A 21,930-nucleotide genomic window follows, 5' to 3' on the forward strand; every position below is an offset into this window, starting at 1 on the left:
AACTTTGATTTAAATTTATATACAGACCTCACAGATAAAGGAAGACTATTCCATATCCTAGGACCGTCCACTGACAACGAACGGTCACCTCGCAACTTCAATCTTGATCTTGGATATGACTGGCTGTCTGAGGATCACAAAATCTTGCTGACATTTACAAGATCTGACAAATAGGATGGTGCTTGACCAGTCAAAGACTTAAAAACTAACAACAACATTTTAAATTCAGCTCTATAACACTCTGGCAACCAATTAAGAGACAATAATATCGGAGTAATGTGTTCTCGTTTATGAACCCCAGTTAAAAACCTGGCTGCGGCATTTTGGACCATCTGAAGCCGTGACATGGAGGATTGTGGTAATCCAATATACAGTGAATTACAATAGTCCAAGCGTACAGAAGTTTAAGATTGAAAAAACATGACTTTACTACAGAATTTATATGTTGGTCAAACTTAAGAGATGAATAAAAAAGAACTCCCAAATTTTTCACAGTGGGTTTGATATAAGAATTTAAATAACCACAATTAATATTTGGTTTTGCTTTTCCCACATAGGGCCAAAAAACAATTGCTTCAGTCTTCTCATTTAAATGCAAGAAATTCAGAGACATCCAAGATCGTACATCAGCTAAACATGCAAGCAAGGTTTCTAGGCCTTGCTTGTCATTATGTTTTAAAGGTAAATAGATTTGGGTGTCATCTGCATAAAAATGAAAAGACACTTCATGCTTCCAAAACATGTAACCTAGTGGAAGCATGTAAAGTGAAAATAAAATGGGAGACAGAATAGACCCTTGAGGAACACCACAGGTAACACGTGCTACAGATGAAACAGCGCGACCAATACCTACTGAAAAAAAGGTTCTATTACTAAGATAAGATCAGAACCAGCTAAGGGCAGTTCCTTGAATGCCCACACACTTTTCAAGGCGTGATAAAAGAATGTCATGATCAACTGTATAAAATGCCGCACTCAAATCTAATAGCACTAAAATTACTGAGTTCCCAGAGTCAACGAATAATAAAATATTATTTAATACTCTCAAAAGTGCTGACTCAGTACTATGTTTTTTTATAAACCAAGATTGGAATTTTTCTAGAATACTGTTTGTTGTCAGAAAGCTCTCCAATTGCACAGGCATGGCTCTCTCTAAGATTTTTGCAATGAAAGGTAAATTTGAGATTGGCCTAAAATGCAATAAGATAGTTGTATCCAGACTTGGCTTTTTCAACAAAGGTTTCACCATAGAATGTTTGCAGAAGGATGGAACAGACCCAGAAAGAAGGCCCTTATTTATAATTACTAGACTCCAATCCCCAACACAATCAAGTGCCAATTAAAAAAATTGGGTCGGAACAATATCACATGCAGAGGTGGTAGGTTTCAGCTTAGCAACTGAATCCATTAAACCCAGCAAAGTTATTGGCTCAAATTAATTTAAAAACCTAGTGGGAATCAAAAGCTCTACAGGGTCATCAGTACAAGGAATAATGATCTCAAATCTCAAAAAGTCTTCACACAAAGTTGAGGACTCCGCTAAATAAATATTGCTATTTGGATTAAAAACAGAATACAAGATATTAAATAAAGTCCTGGGACTATTTGTGCTTACGCAAATTATCTCAGAAAAATTGTGAGATTTCGCAGCTTTCACTGCTTTTTGGTATATAATTAAAGATTCCCGTAGAATTTCATAGGATACTTGGAGTTTATCCTTTTTCCACCTGCGTTCTGCTCTTCTGCAGGCTTGTCTTAAACTACGAGTATTGGTGTTTAGCAATGGTTCAACTTTGTGTTTATGTTTTTTTTTGTTTCATAGGGGCAATAATATCTAAAACACTGGTGCATATATAATTAAACATATGAAGAAGCTCATCCACATTTAACACATTAGCAAGATAATCCAAAGAAAGCAAATCACAGGCCTCATTGAATGCTACTGAAAAATTGTCGAGGCCCCCGCCTTCGACTGCCGCCCGATCCACTAAGCAACGGCCCCTTACGGTCCCTCCTGGAGGCTGAGCCCGGCCGGACCCCATGGAGTTTTTGAACCGCCACCTAGGACCTGTTTGCCTTGGGAGACCCTACCAGGGGCATGCACCAAATTATTATTTGAATTAGTCTAAGCAACGTATCGTTAGACCTAGCTTACTGCTCCACTACCAACATTCTTTCATGGCTACTGTTCTCATCAACGACAACGCATATATTCACGGCGAAGTATAGCTTGCAGTCTTAAAAACAACTTGTATGAAAAGCATTAAGATATATGGGGTGTATAATCATTGTAAAAACAAATCTTACATTGACGTTGTCTCACCGAGATACACCGGTCTCTCCAGGTTGGGTTGTAGACTCATGGCTTCAGAATGATGCTGGTTCAACGAATAACGTGATTGGCCAAATCAATTCAACAAGGTAACAACACAGGCTTTGATTGAAGCCGTGAAGTGTCTGGATGAGCCACACTTGAACTGAGACAGACAACTGGGGCCTCATGTATAAAACTGTCAAGTCAATTCAAGTCACCTTAATTTATATAGCGCTTTTAACAGTATGGATTGTTTCAAAGCAGCTTTACAGTGATAATACAAATTAGCGTAACAGTGAAGTTGCGAAGATCATTTGTCATTAACTAAGGGGCCGCTAACACGACACCGTGATAACAGAAAACCCTTAACGCGCTCCGACCGCCCATTCGCAAAAACAGTGCCTGGTGTCTCGAGAACGAACTCCCTGAAATAGGTTCGAAGGTGCAAACGATTATCCGTTTTCTTTGTGCAAACCTCAGAAACGCAAACCCGCGAAAACGCAGACGGCGCACACATGCGCGTCACGTTCGGTCGATAGGTATGCGCATTTGAATATATATGTGTGCAGGCGTGTAGTCCTTCATAAATCAACCCTCAACAAACTACTTGTTAGGCCTTAATTTATCATTCAGAAATTTTTGTCGCGCCCGACAATGTTTTATCTTTATAGAGGTAAAGGGAAGGAGGCCTTGACAAGGGAGAGACTAGTTGACACTTCAGGACTGTGTTGTCACTGTGTCCTGGCGCTGGTCCTTCATCAGATCTGGATACGGCCTGGATCTGGCGGACAGCGGTAAACCTTGGGATAAACAGAGAGACTAATATTACAGACTGATCTCATGAAATGGCGTATGTATGACACGCCAATTCGTATTCCATTTGGCATGCTATCAAGACGCATAATCGCTTTTTGGTGTGTTTTTCAATCACGGCGTAGACATACACGCGGAATCACATGCGGGGATAATGGTTCGTTTTGGCATAGACATGCACGCGGAATCACATCCGGGGATGATGGTTCGTTTCGCTCAGAACATTTGATAGATGTTGTGCCGAATTTTGACTCCCTGCCAAATTATTACCCCCCTTGTTGAAGTCAGTACCTGATTCCCTAATCCGATCCGCACTTCTAATCCTAACCCCTCACCCACTACTAATCCTAAACCTACCCATACTAGGGCGTAGACATACACGCGCCGTAGACATACACGTGTATAGCTCAAAATGCGTACAGATAACAGTATGTTTACGCAAAGTCATGATGTCATGTTGAATATTAGCATAGACGCAATCCTTCTTATGATGTACCAAGTACATCAGGATTTATGGGAAGTGTTCCTGGTCCCGGCTGTTCTAAACTATGCAGCCTAACATTGAGTTATAGAAGTCTATAATGTGTTATGTGTATGCTAGGCCAAAGAGATGTGTTTTTAGTCTAGATTTGAACTGACAGAGTGTGTCTGCTTCCCGTGTTAGGAAAGATTGTTCCAAAGTTTTGGTGCTAAATAGGAAATGGATCTACTGCCAGTAGTTGATTTTGATATTCTAGGTATTTTCAACTGGCCGGAATTTTGGGTACGAGCTAAACTATTTAGTGCTTTGTAGTAAGTAATCAGCAATATTTCAAAAATAATATGTTGTTTAATAGGGAGCCAATGCAGTGTTGACAGAACCGGGCTAATATGGTCATACTTCCTAGTTCTGGTAAGAACTCTAGCTGCTGCATTTTGGACAAGCTGTAGTTTGTTTATTAAGAGTGTCGAGCAACCACCCAGTAGAGCATTACAATAATGTAGCCTTGATGTCATGAACGCGTGAACTAATTGTTCTGCATTTTTCATTGAGAGCATATGACATAATTTAGATATAGTTTTAGATAAAAAAATGCGGTTTTACAGATACTAGACACGTGACTTTAAAATGAAAGAATGGTATCAAAGAGGACACTCAGGTTCCTAACTGACGACGACTACTTGACAGAGCAGCAATCAAGTGTTAGACAGTAAGAGGTTATTACGTGAGAAGTTTTTTGTCCAGTAATTCGAATATTTGTTTTTTCTGAATTAAGTAGTAGGAAATTACTAGACATCCAGTGTTTTTTATCAGCTATGCATTCCGTTAATTTTGTGAATTGGTAAGTTTCATCAGGGCGTGAAGAAATATAGAGCTGAGTATCATCAGCATAAAAGTGAAAACGAATGCCATGCTTCCTAATGATATCTCCTAAGGGTAGCATGTACAGAGTGAACAGCAACGGTCCTAGTTCTGAGCCTTGTGGTACACCATACTAGTGTTGTCAAAAATATAGATATTTCGATAAATATCGATACTGAAATATCTGAACGGTACCAATACTAATTTCCCGAAGTATCAATACTCTGATACTAGCCGAGCTGTCACTTTCACTTCTCTCCAAAGGTGCGTTGACAAACATCACACGCGCACTCGTCTCATTCGCTCTGGTTAAATAGCAAAAGTGAAGTGAATGGAAAGATGGCGAGTGCAGCACCCCCGCGGCCGGCTTTGGTTGATAAAGAACACAGCAGGAGTGCTATCTGGAAATATTTTGGATATGAAGCAAATGAACATGGAAAGCCGAAGGACACAAGCAAGCCAATATGCAAGAGATGCTACAGAGCTGTCCTAACAAAAGGCACTAACACCTCTTATATAGCAAAGCGCATGAAAGACCAACACCCGGATCCATATAAAGGAATTTTGAGAGGTTGGCAACTCTTCTCATTTGAACATTTCTGAAACATTAACCAAGATGGCCTAGTATTGTTGTTGATATGAGTGTGTGTTGTCTCATGTTTTCACCGCAATTCTTAAAGTTAATATAATCTGACTGAGGAATCTTAGACAAGTAAATATTTTAACTGTGGTCTAATGTAAATTAGCTTGTGCTTATTTAACTTTATTCAAAAAATTATTATTTAATTCTGCAATTTGCCTTCATTAGCGATTATCATCAATTTGATTACACAGATACTAATTAAACTAAACTGAGACAATGACATCTCTGAATTCAATAATGAAATGCCTTTAACTGAAAATTTAATGTTTAATCTTATTATTATACATTACTGACACTTTTTTCATTGTTTATTCATGTTAACTAATATATATATATAGTATGTTTTGTCAAAAATAAAGTCATCAACTAAGATGTTATTATAGTGTTTGTTCTGATGTAAGGCTTTTGAACAAGTGCACTACCTCGGGACATTTTTGTTCATGTTCTAGACTTGTTATATTTACCTTTAAATAAAATAAAAATACCCCCTTAATATTGTGGCAGTTTTTCTCCGTGGTATCAAAAATGGTATCGAATATCGATAAATTCTAGTATCGTGACAACACTACACCATACCAACTTTTGATCGGTAAGACATCTCTTCATTTACTGCTACAAGCTGATAACGGTCAGATAAGTATGATTTAAACCATGCTTGTGCAATTCCACTAATGCCAACATAATGTTCGAGTCTATTTAAAAGGTTGTTGTGGTCGATAGTGTCAAATGCTACACTAAGATCCAGTAACAGCAATAGAGAGATACAACAACGATCAGATAAGAGCAAATCATTTGTGACTCTAATGAGAGCTGTATCAGTACTATACGGTCTAAATCCTGATTGAAAATCCTTGCAGATATAATTTCTTTCTAAATAGGAACACAGTTGTGAAGATACTGCCTTTTCTAGTATCTTTGACAAAAAAGGTAGATTCGAGATCGGCCTGTAATTGACTAATTCTGTAGGGTCAAGTTGCGTTTTTTTAACAAGCGGTTTAATCATAGCCAGCTTAAAAGTTTTTGGTACGTATCCCAATGACAAAGATGAATTAATGATATTAAGAGGATCTATGACCTCTGGAAGCATCCGGTGGGTAGTATTACTTTTGGTTTGTGCAGTGTGTATTTCTCTCATATAAGCCTAAATATAAAACGCATGCGTGTAGACTGATATTTTTCTAATGTCTGGACTCCTTTATTAAGGGAGTACGGATATATAAACAGACGTTTCAATATATTGGTATTAAATGCATTTTCTGATCATTTATATTTCATTATATTATATGTAAAGTTTTTACATATCGTCCATAACGCTGGAATTGCCCGATTGTAAATAATTTATCCTCAACAAGTTTTGTAGTGTAGGTCTACGTATTTTATAATGTTGACTTCAAATAATACTAATAGTAATTTAAAGTTCACGAGTTCACACTTACAAATAAGTCAGATGGAATAAATGGTATGCATATTTGGCGTGCTGTCCGAGGAGAGGGCTCCGGGCTCGGTATTCGGCCCGAACCCAGAGTACTCCCCCCGTATTGCTGGTTTAGGAAGTAACCAGGCGAGTGTGAGGAGACGGGGTGGTGGAGGGATGCTGAAAAACTGTCGAGGAACGTTGGTGAGTCAAATGAGTATGTATATAGGTCTCCACTCATGCTGATTGGATAGAAATGTTGATTACTGATTGTTGACAGCTGGTTGGAATGATGTGATAATTGGATCAATTATTTGAACGTGCTCCTCCCGAACTTTGTTTATAAAACATCATATGTGGTGCATTGGATCTGGATGGGTAGGATAACTCTCGGAGTTGGAAGGGGTGTTTTGCGATTCTGCCTTCTCACACCGCGACACAGGTTTGTGGATCTGAGTGTCGCGATTTCGGTTTCATATCGCATTACAGCCCTAATTTTTACTAAGGAAAATGGCAAAAATAGTAACGCACAGTGACTTGGGTAAGTAACTTTAATCTGATTACTGAATTGGAAAAAGTAACGTGTTAGATTACTCGTTTCTGAAAAAAGTGGTCAGATTAGAGTAACGCGTTACCGGCATCACTGATCCCAGCCCTATGAACCGTACATAGGAAAATGATGAAATTTGGTACACTTCTAGTGATGCTAATGAATAGTAATTGGACCAATTTTTGAGCCTTTAGGACCAACTCTATAGCGCCACCACCAGTTCAAAATTTCTAAATTTAAATGGTTATAACTTTTGAACCCTTCGATCTAGAGACATGAAACTTAGTACATCTGATTCCTCTCATCGTTGTGATCACAACCAATACCTTACATTAAGACTCCGCCCATGACAGTAGTGGCCATTTTGAAAAGTACAGTCTTCAAACTTTCTGCTTCTCCTCATTCAAACTTTGTTCAATTGTTTTAAAAAAAATGGCTCAGATGATCTTTGGGCTGACCCGCACAGAAATGACTGAACAATTTTTTTTAAATTCATATTTGTTCAAAAGTTATGATGTCGCAAACTTAACGAGGTCGACCCAAAATTGCTTCAAAGGCTGTATCTTGGCCAAAGTTTGATCAATCAATACGAAAATGTATACACTTTATCGGAACCATGATCTGAGGAAATACACCAAAGTTGGGAACAGTGCCAGCAACAGGTCATGAGATATGCAAAATAGCTATTTTGGCCAATAACTTTTGAACAGTTTGTCAGAAAATCATAAACCTGGTGTCTATGGATTCCTTGTGTCGTGCCGAATCAGTGGATATTGTGCCAGGATTGGATGTACCACTTGTCCGTCATTTTGAATTTAGTCATAAATTGCAATAACTTTTAAATTATTTGACATTTCTTTACGAAATTTGGTAGGAATCCGCAACAGCATGTCTTGAAAGTACATGAGAAGTTTGAACAGAGCGCCATGTAGTGTTCCAAAGATATACGTTTTTTTTTCCAAAACGCCTATAACTTTCGAAAACATTGCTTTCAATTTGATTGCTTTATATCATTATGTTCCTTGGTTTATGCCAATTCTAACGATATCTCATTTGTCATTTTCCAACAATGTGACTGTCCGCCATATTGAAGCAAATCAAAAACAGTTTTTTTGCTACTCCTCCTTCAAAATTTGTCCAATTTTGTCCAAACATTTGCTCAAATGATCTTTGGACTGAGCCGCACAGAAATAACTGAACAGAATTTCATGACATACTGGTAAAAAAAAAAATATGATATGGCAAAGTTAACTAGGTAGACCCAAAATTGGTTTAGAAGCTGTAGCTCGGCCAAACTTTGATCAATCGAAGCGAAAATTGGTACGCTTCATCGGAACCATAAAGGAAGTCTATATGTGAAGAAACTCAATAAATACAACATGCAGCAAATTTATATTTATTTAAAATCCTTCATTTTGATTTGCTCCACAATTGCAACTACCTTCTGCATCTTGGGTAAAATCTTCCCAGTGGTGCAATGAGATGAGTGACAGGCATTTGACCAAGAGATAGTGGGTTCGAACCCCTTGTGGGACAGCTTTAGAATTCTGTGCTAAGTTGTCGTTTCAATTCCTTTATTATCCAGATAAGCATTGTTCTAATCTTTCTCGATCGTTCTAATCACAATGTAAATAGTTACATAAATTGGTTGTTTTCTTCCTATTATAGTCGTATACTTTATTATATTTAATTCTCATCTTCATACCTGTTTTTGTGCATTGTGTGGAAAATAGTGAACTAGAGAGCAGAAGGGTGTGATAAGATGTTTGTGGTGGTCTAAATAAACTTATTTTTTTTAATTGTGGTGGCTTTTATACATTTCAAGTTAAATACATAAAGCTTCAAACAGAACACAAATGCTTATTTAATTGATCAACCATTGGCAATGGACACTTTGGCAAAGTACATAGCCTAATATCTGCCTGTTCCAAGAATAGCATGACCAAAAGCAAAGATTGTTTAATCAAATCCGATGTGTAGCAAAGCATTAAACCATGTGAATTGTGGAATGTTCAAAAGATTCCTAGTAAAAAATTATAAATAAAAAAATCATGTATCCAAAGTACCAGCCAAACATCCAGAAGGGCTTGCTTGGCCCCGGAAAGGCTGCTTGCAGCTTTAATTATATTTGAAACTAGACTTCTTAGTAATTCTGAAAATAATACTATAAATTACAGCAACACCTCCCCCTTTGCCTTTCAGACGAGGTTCATTTTTATAAATGTAATCTTGGGGGGTGGACTCATTTAAAGTAATGTAATTGTTTGGTTTTAGCAAGCTTTCTGTCAAACGCAGCACATCTAGGTTATGGTCTGTAATCATTATCATTAACAATAAGTGCTTTTGAAGTAAGATATTGAATATTCAGCAACCCGAGCTTTATAATTTGTTCATTTGCATTATACCTGTTTTTTATTTGTTGAACATCATTTTAATTTTTACCCTTAGATGGGTTTGGAAATTTTTTGTATTTCCTAATTCGGGAAACGGACACAGTCTCTATATGAGTCTATCACAATCTCTACCTAGACCAGAGGTGGGTAGAGTAGCCAACAATTGTACTCACGTAAAAGTACTGTTACTTCAGAATAATATGACTCAAGTAAAAGTAAAAAGTAGTCATCCAAAAAACTACTTGAGTAAGAGTAAAAAAGTACTTGGTGAAAAAACTACTCAAGTACTGAGTAACTGTTGAGTAACATCTGATCATTTTTTTTAATAAGCATTCAATCAGACAGACAAAAATACAAAATATTCATCTTTAGGCAAATTATAGTTCATCCAATCAAATAAATTTAAATAAATAAATGAATTACAAAATAGCTTCAATTAAAATAATCCAGGTAAATTCAAGTACTTAAATAAAATAAATAAATAAAGCACAAGTAACACAAATTTCCAAACCTTTATACTTTTTTTTTACCAGGCTCTGCAGGCAGAGCTAGAACAAGGCAGGCCATAAACTCTCCAAAACTGTGTGTGTGTGTGTGTGTGTGTGTGTGTGTGTGTGTGTGTGTGTGTGTGTGTGTGTGTGTGTGTGTGTGTGTGTGTGTGTGTGTGTGTGTGTGTGTGTGTGTGTGTGTGTGTGTGTGTGTGTGTGTGTGTGTGTGTGTGTGTGTGTGTGTGTGTGTGTGTGTGTGTGTGTGTGTGTGTGTGTGTGTGTGTGTGTGTGTGTGTGTGTGTGTGTGTCAAAACATGCAGAAACAAACAATTTCACCAAATAATCACTCTGTTATGTCACTATTAAGCTTCAACAGTAGTTGGCTCTCAAGGTTCTTGCTGTGAAGCTGTGATCGTTTAGCAGTGAACAAGAGTCCTGCATGACTGAAAAGTCTCTCACAGGCTGCAGATGCAGGAAGACCTGTGTTGACTTTGAGTGACAGCTTCTTGATGTGAGGAAAGGTCTGGAGTAGATCCATACCTGCAGGGGACAGACATTAAAGGTACCTCTCCAGCTCTCCTACTTGTGATGGAGGCCTATATGTACAGATGATTCCCCTTGGAGGATATTACGGGCCATGGCAACAGGCTTCATCACAGCAGCATACTCGACCAAAAACCCCATTTCAGCTGGATGGAACCTATAAGATGTAACGATAATTTTATTTATTTATAGCTATTTCTGGTACAATGTCTTTATTATGCATTGTACATGTTAAATACGCAAATAAATAAAAATAAAATAAATTTGTTAAATTATTTCATTCAAGTCATCCACAATTGTCACACCACCATGCAAAGAAAACTTAAGTTACTTGAGACAAGTGGATTCACCCATTAATCAGCAAGGCTTATTTATTTTTATTATTCTTTAAAAACTAAATATAAATTTTGTCAACTTACATCTTTATCTTTAATGCTGTGCAGACATTGCGAATTGCTTGTTCTCCTTGCTCTCTGTGAATGTGCACAATCCTTTCTACAGCGAGGAACAGGGAGCTCCAGCGTGTCTGATTTGATCGGAGAAACTGCAGCTTGCATTCACGTTCCACTGTTTCATGAGCCATGGTTGACCTGCTGGTTTTATTCCAAAGAGCATGGCACTTTGCAAAAGCAGACCGAGACAGCCTCTTGTAGGTTTCGTTTGCTGCTCCTCCAGCAGCATTGGCATCAACTGTGGATATAAGATTGAGGAGATGGCATGCACACTTTTGGTGCCTTGGAAGTTGGTACTCAAGGCCTGTGTTGTCATCCAGAATAGCAGACACATCTTGATACTCCACCTCTGACTCACTCTGATCTTCTGCATCATCAAGGGGGAGTCACTCTCCTCTTGTACATTGGTGGCTTCCTCCTCTTTCTCCTCACCATATAAGCGAAATGCCTTCAGGAAGTTTGAGCCACTGTCTGTTGTCGTCCTGGTCACTTTTTCCCTGATGTGATACTCAGAATGTATTCCCTCTAATGCAGCAGCAAGGACATCAAACGTGTGCGAGCCTTTGACAGGTCTACAAGCCAATGCAGCGGAGTGCCTCTCCAGTGAGTTGCTGTCTATCCAGTGACAGGTGACACCTAAGTAGCTTCATTGTCTGGCAGACCAGCAGTCTGTTGTGGTAGCAACATAGTTCACAGCACTCAGCTTTTTGATGATTACGCTCTTCTTATGTTTTGCAGCTTCTTCTATTCTTGTGCATAACGTTTTCCTTGTCATTACTGTATGAGGTTGCAAGGTTTCTATCAAAGTCTTGAAGGATGGCGTCTCAACCACAGAAAATGGTTGGCCTCACAAACAAAATTTAGCACCAGCTTGTCAAGCATTGCTTGTGTTACCCGCCCTGGGGCAGCAAAGGCTGGGATTTTTGCATGTTTCACAGGAGTATCACTTGAAGAGGATGACTTGCGCTTTCTGTGGTTCTCTAGTAAGTCTGTGTACTTAGATAGTTTGTTGGGGTGAACCCTCTGTGGATAAAAAAAAATCTGTGAGGCTACAGGGAGATCAAGACATTAAAAGAGACTTATCACATTAAATTTGAATGGATATATAATATATATATATATATATATATATATATATATATATATATATATTTATTATTACATGGCTTGGTTGAATTCTAATGTAGAATGCGGTCTGTTATTTCTTGATAACAGACCGCTCCGCTGCTAAGGATAACACACCGTTGCCATGAAAAAACAGAGCGTTGCCATGGACACAGTGTTCTTTAGCGGAAGCAATACAATCGTTTTCAAATCAATAAACTACAAGTAACATCAGATCTGAACTGGACTTTGAACACTGCTGCTACAGTGAAAAAAGCCCAGCAGAGACTGTATTTCATCAGGCTGCTCAGAAAAGCTGGTCTGCACTGTCGCCCTCTCACCCAGGTCTACAAAGGACTGATAGAGAGCATCCTCACTACAGGCATCACTGTATGGTATGGAAACACCACACAGACAGAGAGGAAGGCTCTGCAACGAGTCATAAAGACTGCAGAGAGGATTATTAGAACAGAACTCCCCTCCATGGACACAATCTACACACAGCGCTGTCAGAAAAGAGCAGAGAGAATTACCAGAGACACACTACATCCAGCTCACTCCCTGCTCACACACAAAAACTGCACATACAATCTCAGGCATAGACGAGCGGACAGTATTATCACACATAGAACACGCTTTTATAAGAGCTTTTTCCCAGCCACAGTGAGACTCTTGGCCAAAACAAAATGAACTATTGTCTCCAGGGCCTGTGCAATAATACTAGTGCACTTTATTTATTTATTTATTTATAACGTAACTTTGTACTATAATATAATATATCATGTTGTCTATGGGGCCTGTGCAATATACTTGTGCAATTTTATAATGCAAATTTACACTTTTAATGAGTTTTGTGCAATTTATAATGTATATGTTTTATAGATTTTTGTCTTCCTTGTGTGTCTTTTAAACGTGACTTGACTCTCTGAGCAAGAACCGCACAAGAGTTCCTATGTGTGCAAACACAAATGGCAAATAAAGTTCTTGAATCTTGAATCTTGAAACTCATTTTTAAATCAATATTTTGTGTCAAATTATTGATTTATTTGGTAGGTAGCCAATAGCCATGTAATAAGCGGTATAATGTAGAGCGAGGCGGTTGTTATAGAGAATGAAACCCCTTCAGGCTGATTCATTATCCCTTACATATAATTTTTATTTATAGAAATGTTTAAAACATGTTTAACGTTAACCTAAAAGAGAAACATACGTCTATCCACAGCAAAAGAAAAAAAAAAAGAGAACGAATTTAGGAAACTTACCGCTACATGTTTCCTCAAGTTAGATGTTGAGTTTTTGAATGCTGAAATGTCAGTTTGTTTTGGCAGACACAGAAGACACCGCATAATGTAGCTTCTGTTTCGCACTTTTACTAAGGTAAACATGGTTTTAATATGAGGCCAGGGGTGTTCCTCCTCGTCTGTGTCTGCATTGCCGATGGTTGATTCTGACATTTTTATTAATTTTATTTTTGCTAATAATTTTTGACTGTAAAAAAAAGCTTGAGATTGAATATGGTCACGTGACGAGACTGCACAACTACGTTTGATTGGTGAAACACAGTCACGTGGTGGAGCCTTTAGCAGAAGTCTCTCTCTCAGTCAAAATAAAATATTAAAATGAGGCGTGCGCGGGGATAAAAACAATGACGCGTAGTCATAGAATACCAAAGAGGTAAAAAAGAAAAGTAACGAGCTCATTGTAGCCTAATGTAGCGAAGTAAGAGTACAGTTTCTTCTTCACAAATCTACTCAAGTAAAAGTAAAAAGTATAGTGATTTAAAACTACTCCTAGAAGTAATTTTTTTTCAAAAACTTACTCAAGTAATTGTACGGAGTAAATGTAACTCCTTACTACCCACCTCTGCATTAGACAGCTAGCAGATGGTCGGTTTAGCCAGTCTGTCTGCTTCCTGACCTGAGCCCCAGATTGTCATGGTTGAGCTCTAAGACTATGAGCCATATTACTAGAGAGAAGAGCAGGATAATCCCAGGAGGGATGAATACCATCTCTTTTCAACAGGTCAGGTCTGCCCCAAAAACTTTTCCAATTGGCTATGAATTCTATATTATTTTGCGGACACCAGTTAGACAGCCAGCCATTGAGTGATGACAATCGGCTAACTATCTCCTAACTGCGAACAGGAAGGGGGCCAGAGCAAATTACAGTGCCTGACATCGTACTTGCGAGTTCACACACCTCTTTAACGTTAATTTTAGGGATCTCTGACTGGCGAACATCATTAGTGCCGACGTGAATAATAATCTTAGAGAATATACGTTTAGCATTAGCCAGCACTTTCAAATTTGCTTTGATGTCAGGTGCTCTGGCTCCCAGCAAACTTGTGACTATGGTGGCTGGTGTATCTATTTTCACGTTCCTTTTAATAGAATTGCCAATAACTAGGGCACATTCAACAGGATTCTCAGTGGATGTTTCAATGAGTGGCGAGAACCTGTTTAATGTTGTAATCGGAACGGAAGAGCGGTGTTTTGTCCCACGAATATAGCGTCGTACCGTCACCCAACTGCCCTGCTGCACAGGCTCTACTTCAGCCAGGACCGAACAATGTACAGTGTTCACTAAACTAGTCGCATCCAAAGCAGTATCTAAAGCCCTTGCACTCTTACTATCCTCAATTAAAGTTTGGATGCGTGTCTCTAGTTCTGAAATCTTCTCCGTCAGCCTGACTATCTCCCTGCATTTATCACATGTAAATCCTGTTTGTAGTTAAAACTATCTATGTAGTTAAAACATTAAAACACAGCATGCCAGAGGAATTTTTTTTCAAAAGCATTGCATCCACAACAAATATTTCTATTTATATAAAAAAATGTTTGAACTTCTCAGTAAATTTCATGTAGTTTATGTGTTTAACTCCATTCATGAGAATGGCATATTTAATCTAAATGTTTATATCAGAAGTAAAACATAGTTTTAAATCATTATTTTATTTAAACTGTTATTGTGAACATGCACTGTAATTATGATTGGGACTCATAATGAAGATTTAAAGGATTAGTTCACTTTTAAAAAAACTTTTGCTGATAATTTACTCACCCCCATGTCATCCAAGATGTCCATGTCTTTCTTTCTTCATTCGAAAAGAAATTAAGGTTTTTGATGAAAACATTTCTCCATATAATGTACTTCACTGGGGACCAAACGGTTCAAGGTCCAAATGACAGTGTCAGTGCCGCTTCAAAGGGCTTTAAACGATACCAGACGATGAATAAAGGTCTTATGGTCACTTTTTCCCTGACGTGATACTCAGAATGTATTCCCTCTAATGCAGCAGCATGACCTTTTCAACGTAATTGTGCATTACGTGACATCACGAAAGCGCATCACAGAACAGAGCAAGGCGAGCATTTGGGCTTATAAAACTTAAACTTTTTTATTTATTTTTGAAATGACCGAGAGTTTCGCTAGATAAGACCCTTATTCATCGTCTGGTATCGTTTAAAGCCCGTTGAAGCGGCACTGACACTGTCATTTGGACCTTGAACCGTTTGGTCCCCAGTGAAGTACATTATATGGAGAAATGTTTTCATCAAAAACCTTAATTTCTTTTCGACTGAAGAAAGAAAGACATGGACATCTTGGGTGACATGGGGGTGAGTAAATTATCAGCAAAAGTTTTTTTTAAAGTGAACTAATCCTTTAAGGTTTTACTTCATCTGCCGTTAGATATGCGTCAGTTTTACTAAACGGTCCAATGCGCTTGCTGGCGTGGATATTTACTTCAAGTGATAGGCTTGGTGAGTGAAATTATATTTGTATTATCTTTCTGTATATGCCTAATTTTCTTTAGATTTTCTGTCTAAAAGTGAAAAAAAAAAGACTCCAGCTCACCATCGGTGTCGCCAAACTGCTCCATCTCCAAAACGTTCGTACACATGGGTCAGAGTTTGCGTGCAGGTGTGCACATTTGCCCATCAATTTTGTTTTTATAAATCACAACTTATACGTTGGAAGTGGCGTACACCTCTTTCAGGGCCCATTTTGTGCGTACGCAACGGTTATAAATGAAGCCCCTGAGGAGCTGATTAACATGACACACCTACATACACGTGAAAAATATTAGATATTGTTTAAAAAAAATGGAACACCATAAAAACACAAAAAACATTAAGTTAAATTTGAGAAAAAAAGAAAGAAAGAAAAAGTGAATGGTTAAAAAGTATAGATTCATCATTATTAAATAAAGAGAATTTGAGATCAAAATGAGTACAGCCTATTGGTGCTGAGCACATAGTGCAACCTGGAAGAAACAAGAAAGCTGATTGGCCATTGAAACTGCACATGGCACACATAACCAGGTGTGTGTGATTACCAGCAGGCAGAGAGATCTTTGTGAGCAGTTGATGTGCTTCATCTACTCAAGTTGGTGGGTTTGGTGGTTATAAAACCAAAGGAGAAAGATTGTTAATCAGCATTGTGACGGTTGAGTTTCAAGTAAACCACTAGCTGAGGTTGTTCAAAGACTGCTAGGAAAAGCCAGAATGTGTTCATAAACTTTTAGATGCTACTGGTAGGACAAAGATTTTGTGTATGTTGGAAGTTGTTTGTTGATGCTAGCAGTTTTAGCATCTAACTTTTTAAATGCATTAAGTGCTTTTCATTTTACATTGCTGTTAACTGTGAATATTTTAACAATGTTGTTTGTACTTTGTAGTGACTCCTATATTTATGTTTTCTGTATAGGTTATTAAGCTAACCATCTGAAATATTCATTGAAAACGAGTACATGAAGATCAAGTCATTGCTGAAAGATTTTCAATAAATTGCTTCGATGATGATGAATTGGATGCTTTGAGTTATTCCATGCACCCTCAAAAGTTAATTGAAACCTTATTCAAGTTTGGGCAGACATTAAGGCAAATAAACTCGTGATAACTTGACAAATATGGTAGTATAGATCAGGGAAAGGCAATGTATGTTCTGGAGGGCCGCCGTCCTGCAGAGTTTAGCTCTGCATTCAAATAACTGTTTTGCATGTTAAAATATTTTATGGTTTGATTTTTGAGGATGTGAGTTAATTTCATTCATTCTTCCCTCTTTCTGAAAACATCTTAGCGACATGGGCATGGCAGCCGTCAACTGAGTCAGCTCTGCAGACCTGTTTGTAGACTTGGAATTAAGCCTTTTTCCCTGTTATTTGATTCATGGAACCAGACACCAGTTATCTTGCCAAGAAAAATCTTTATTCTTCACACATGTCAGCAAAAAAAAATTGAGAAGATGTTGTATTCGTGCCAGGTCTATGTGTTCCCTGTGTTTTTTTTGCCATAGTACAGTAAGAGTTGAGCTTATATACTCCAGTGAGCGACTTTCAACTTCCTTGTAAGGTAGAAAAACATGTTGCTTATGTTTAAAAATGGAACATATACCTCATGCTTACACATGGTACAATCCACTTTCCACATTACAAAACTATCCCTAGGTGAATACATTCGTGGTACATTTGCATCAGTTGAAAAACATTAATTTCCTTGTAAAAAACATGCCAACTGTACACCTTTGAAGTATCATCATCATTAGTGGAACATCTCTGCTCAGTGAACGCTGCATTGCACACATACCTCTAAGCAAAATATATTACTCTCCCAGCTCCCCTCCCTGTGTCTAAAATATGATCCTCAAACACATGTGTCCATGCAATCTATAGTCTATCTCATGCATTTTAAATGTTATATGATAATACAACTGATTATGAATTATAATAAAGAATAATACAGGTACATAATATTAAATAATGAAACTATATTAAAAGATGAAATTTATGTTGGTAGTCAACGCAGTGGAAATATGCACTCATCCCAGATGATGTCCCACTGGCAGAGGCCTAACCAGGGTCTCTATTGTGGCAGCCCATAGGGCAGACTCTGTATCCATTGCCTCTGACATGTTTTCTCACCATCACACACTTAAATCGGAAACTCTTATGAATATCCAAAGTTTCCAAAACTCATAATTATGAGTTGTGCTAATGTTCATGTGCATTTTATCTCATAAATACATTCTTTCTGACATGACTTGAAGACACCGTAGCGGCCGAAACTAAACCTTGACCCCCATTGGGCTGCCCCAACGTCCTACCATTGGTTGAACCAAAAATTGACACGACAGACTGCTAGGCTTGATCCATGTTTCACGCCATAAAGCCAATGTCATCAAACTCACCAACAATCGGTTTTGCTTTACTTTTGCTAAACAATTTAACTCACTAGAATGCACATATTGGGAATCTGTGTTGCAGATTTGGCACATTTGTCAGAAGGAAAACTTTAGAGTCTAGACTCAGTGCAGCTATCACCATGTATTTCAAACCTGAGAATGATGAAATTATTTTTAGATGATGCTATTTCATTTTTTTTTAGATAAGACTTGTGCGGTATGAACTGAAACATATAGTTTGTTTCTGCAAGCAGGTGATGTAAGGGCAGCATTTCCAAACACAACGTTTGCCTACAGCGCAAATGTAACAATGAGCAAATTGCAAATACAATTATTTCATTTGTTAATAGTAGTAACTTACTGAATTAAATTACTGAAGTAAATAGTACTTCAGTAATTTATTTTTGTCAAACCCTCTGTTGACCTGTTAATATTAAATGTACAATACAATGAATTGTATGTGAGTTCTACTTGAGTATACAAATAGTATAGATACAAGTTGACAGGAAATGTGTTTTGAGTTGCAAAAAAATAATCATGAAGTAAGGGAAAAACATTCAGCAGATGATTTTTACTGTTGTGTCTGGTGGGTTTATTTCTTCAACAGTTTCAAGTTTAACGCACTTTCATGTTCTATACTGTTTCGCTTTTATTTTACACACTGCTTACTTGTGCCTATATTGAGACTTTTCTCAGCGATTCACAGTCTTTACATGCATATAATGTCCTGTTTGCTTATAGTAGTTTGCTTATCTGTAGTACTTAAAGAATTAGTTCACTTTACAATGAAAATTAGCCCATGATTTACTCACCCTCAAGCCATCCTAGATGTACAGTATGTGACATTCTTCTTTCAGACAAATACAATCTGAGTTACCCAACCGGAACTGGACAAATATTCTGATTCATTCTGACTTCTGACCTGTAATGCTCCTGAATCATAATCATACACTGTTCGCTCGTTGGCCAGAGGAGAACTGGCCCCCGACTGAGCCTGGGTTCTCCCAAGGTTTTTTTCTCCATTCTGTCACCTGATGGAGTTTTGGTTCCTTGCCGCTGTTGCCTTACCTTCTGGCTTGCTTAGTTGGGGACATTTAATATTCAACAATATTATAGATCTGCCTTAAAGGTGGACGATGATGAAATTGTTTTTTGTATTATTTTCATGTTATCACTGTGAAGCTGCTTTGATACAATCTGTATTGTAAAAAGCGCTATATAAATAAAGGTGACTTGACTTGACTTATATTAAAACATATCCTGGCTCTTCCAAGTTTTATAATGGCAGTGGATGGCAACCAACAGATTGAAGCCCAAAGACGTGCATCCATCCATCATAAACGAACTCCAAATGGCTCTTGTGGGTTAATAAAGGCCTCCTGAAGCAAAACGATGAGTTTACATATTCATATTTAACACGTTACAAAGTAAAATTCTAGCTTCTGGCCAAACGAACATACAGTATGCAATGCGTAACTTATGCAACTCATGCCGTCAGAAGTAGTGTAGTGCGTCATGGCGTAGCGTAAATATCAGCAGTACGTCGCATTACACGCATAAGTTGTGCTTTACACTTATGTGGAATCTGTATGTTCGTTTGGCCGGAAGCTAGTTATTTTACTTTCTAAAGTTTTAAATATTGTCATTTATTTTTTTTACACAAACTCATCTTTTTGTTTCAGAAGGGCTTCATTGGAGTTAGTTTATGATGGATGGATGCACATTTTTGAGCTTCAATCTGTTGTTTACCATCCACTGCCATTATAAAGAGCCAGGATAGTTTTATTATAACTGATTGTATTCATCTGAAAGAAGAAAGTCATATACACCTATGGTTTGAGGGTGAGTAAATCATGGGCTGATTTTCATTTGAAAGTGAACTACTCCTTTAAAAATATGTTTGCTTATAGTACTTGTACCAGTATAGAAAGAACACAAGGTAACCACAGTTTTGCATGATGTATATCTGCATGGTGGCGCAACTGGTAAAGTGAGTACACTTGTGTGGCAGCGATCAGAGTTCAAATACAGTCCTCAGTGGTTCCTATTTTCAATGTACATATATATGAGGAGCTCTTTTCCAAAACGCTATAAATCCATTTCAATAGTTTTCAGGAAAATGACATTTTTTACCTAGACCCATACATTTTGTGAATATTCAATTTATCCTGTTAAAATGGTTGTGTGCCTCAGTCTGAACATTTTGAACAATGATTATTAAATCAAACAACAATATTGTTGATGATAAATTCAAAGTTTATTTATTTATTTTTCAAAACGCTATAAATCCATCAATTGTTTCCAAAAAAATTATGGTTTGTCTTTAATACTTTAATTTAATTTAAATTAAACAAGTGCAAATGCATGAAATAAATAAAAGCCCACTATAATAAATAGTTAAATAAAATAAATAGTACAATTAAATAAATAATTCCAATGACACATTTTAATATTGTCCAGCACATAACACTCATGCAAATACCAGTCCTTAAATACAACAATGTTAAACATTTATTTAAATCATTTAGTAATTTAGGCTAATTGTAATTTGGTGCCGAACCTGAAAAAAGTAATGATAGCCTAGTGATGGTAACAATATTCAATAAGTTATTTAGTAATACATTCAGAGTCATTTTTAGTAAAGTGTCAAACCTGTAACAAATAGGACCAATTTGTCCACTACATATGCATGAAAAAACGAATTATTAAATAATGATAACGATATTCAATAGGCAAGTCAGTCAGTAATAAATAAATAAAATAAAAATCAAGATAATAAATAAATATCAGATCGTCCGGTGACAGCCTCTCGGCCTGACAGAAACCTGTGGGAGCAGCTTTGTTGACATCCCACTGTTGGTATTAACGCGCCTCCCGCGAATCTTCTTTTGTTGTTGTTTTTTGTGATGATCTTTGTCCAGTCTGCGATTTGTAATCTTTAAAGCACTCATTTTGAGGAATTAATGAAATAAACGTCTGTTCAGATCGCCGCCTATTTTGATTGCTTAGAACGCGCCCGAATTCTGATTGGTCGAGAGGATGTATCGCGTTTAGGCTAAAAATAGGTTTGGCGCTTATCGCGTTTTGGAAAGAAACTGCATCTTGCAGTACATTTTAAACCAGGAAACATCGCGATTTTGGCATGACACGTTGATGGAGCAGTGAATAGGTTCAGTACACAGCAAAATGACATGATTAACTCATTTTTTTTTTTAATGGCGTTTATCGCGTTTTGGAAAAGAGCTCTTCATATGTTCCCATTGTCTCACTGATGTTCTCTGAATATGCTGGGGGTGTCAGTAAAAGGCAAATTGTTTAAGCTGTGCCATTAATTATAAAGATTACTTTATTGTATTTGAAGGACACTATATTGATGCCATTAGCACTTCAAGTTTACTTGGAATGCCATTAGAATGTGTTTTAAAAGCACTAAAAGTGTGTTATCTACGGTGGCCCAGTAGTACACAACGTAATTTAAAAAGCAAACATAAGTTCACAACACAACGAAATTAAGCCACAACACAATGAAATTAATCCTTAAAACAATGTAAAATGTGGCTTAATTTTGTTGTGTTGTGAACTTATGTCTGCTTTTTTAATTTTGTTGTGTTGTGCACTACTGGGCCACCATAGTTATCAGTATAATAATAATAATAATAATAATAATTCATTACATTTATATAGCACTTTTCTC

This window comes from Phoxinus phoxinus (assembly GCF_949152265.1).
Source record: "Phoxinus phoxinus genome assembly, chromosome: 8".
Lineage (NCBI taxonomy): Eukaryota > Metazoa > Chordata > Actinopteri > Cypriniformes > Leuciscidae > Phoxinus > Phoxinus phoxinus.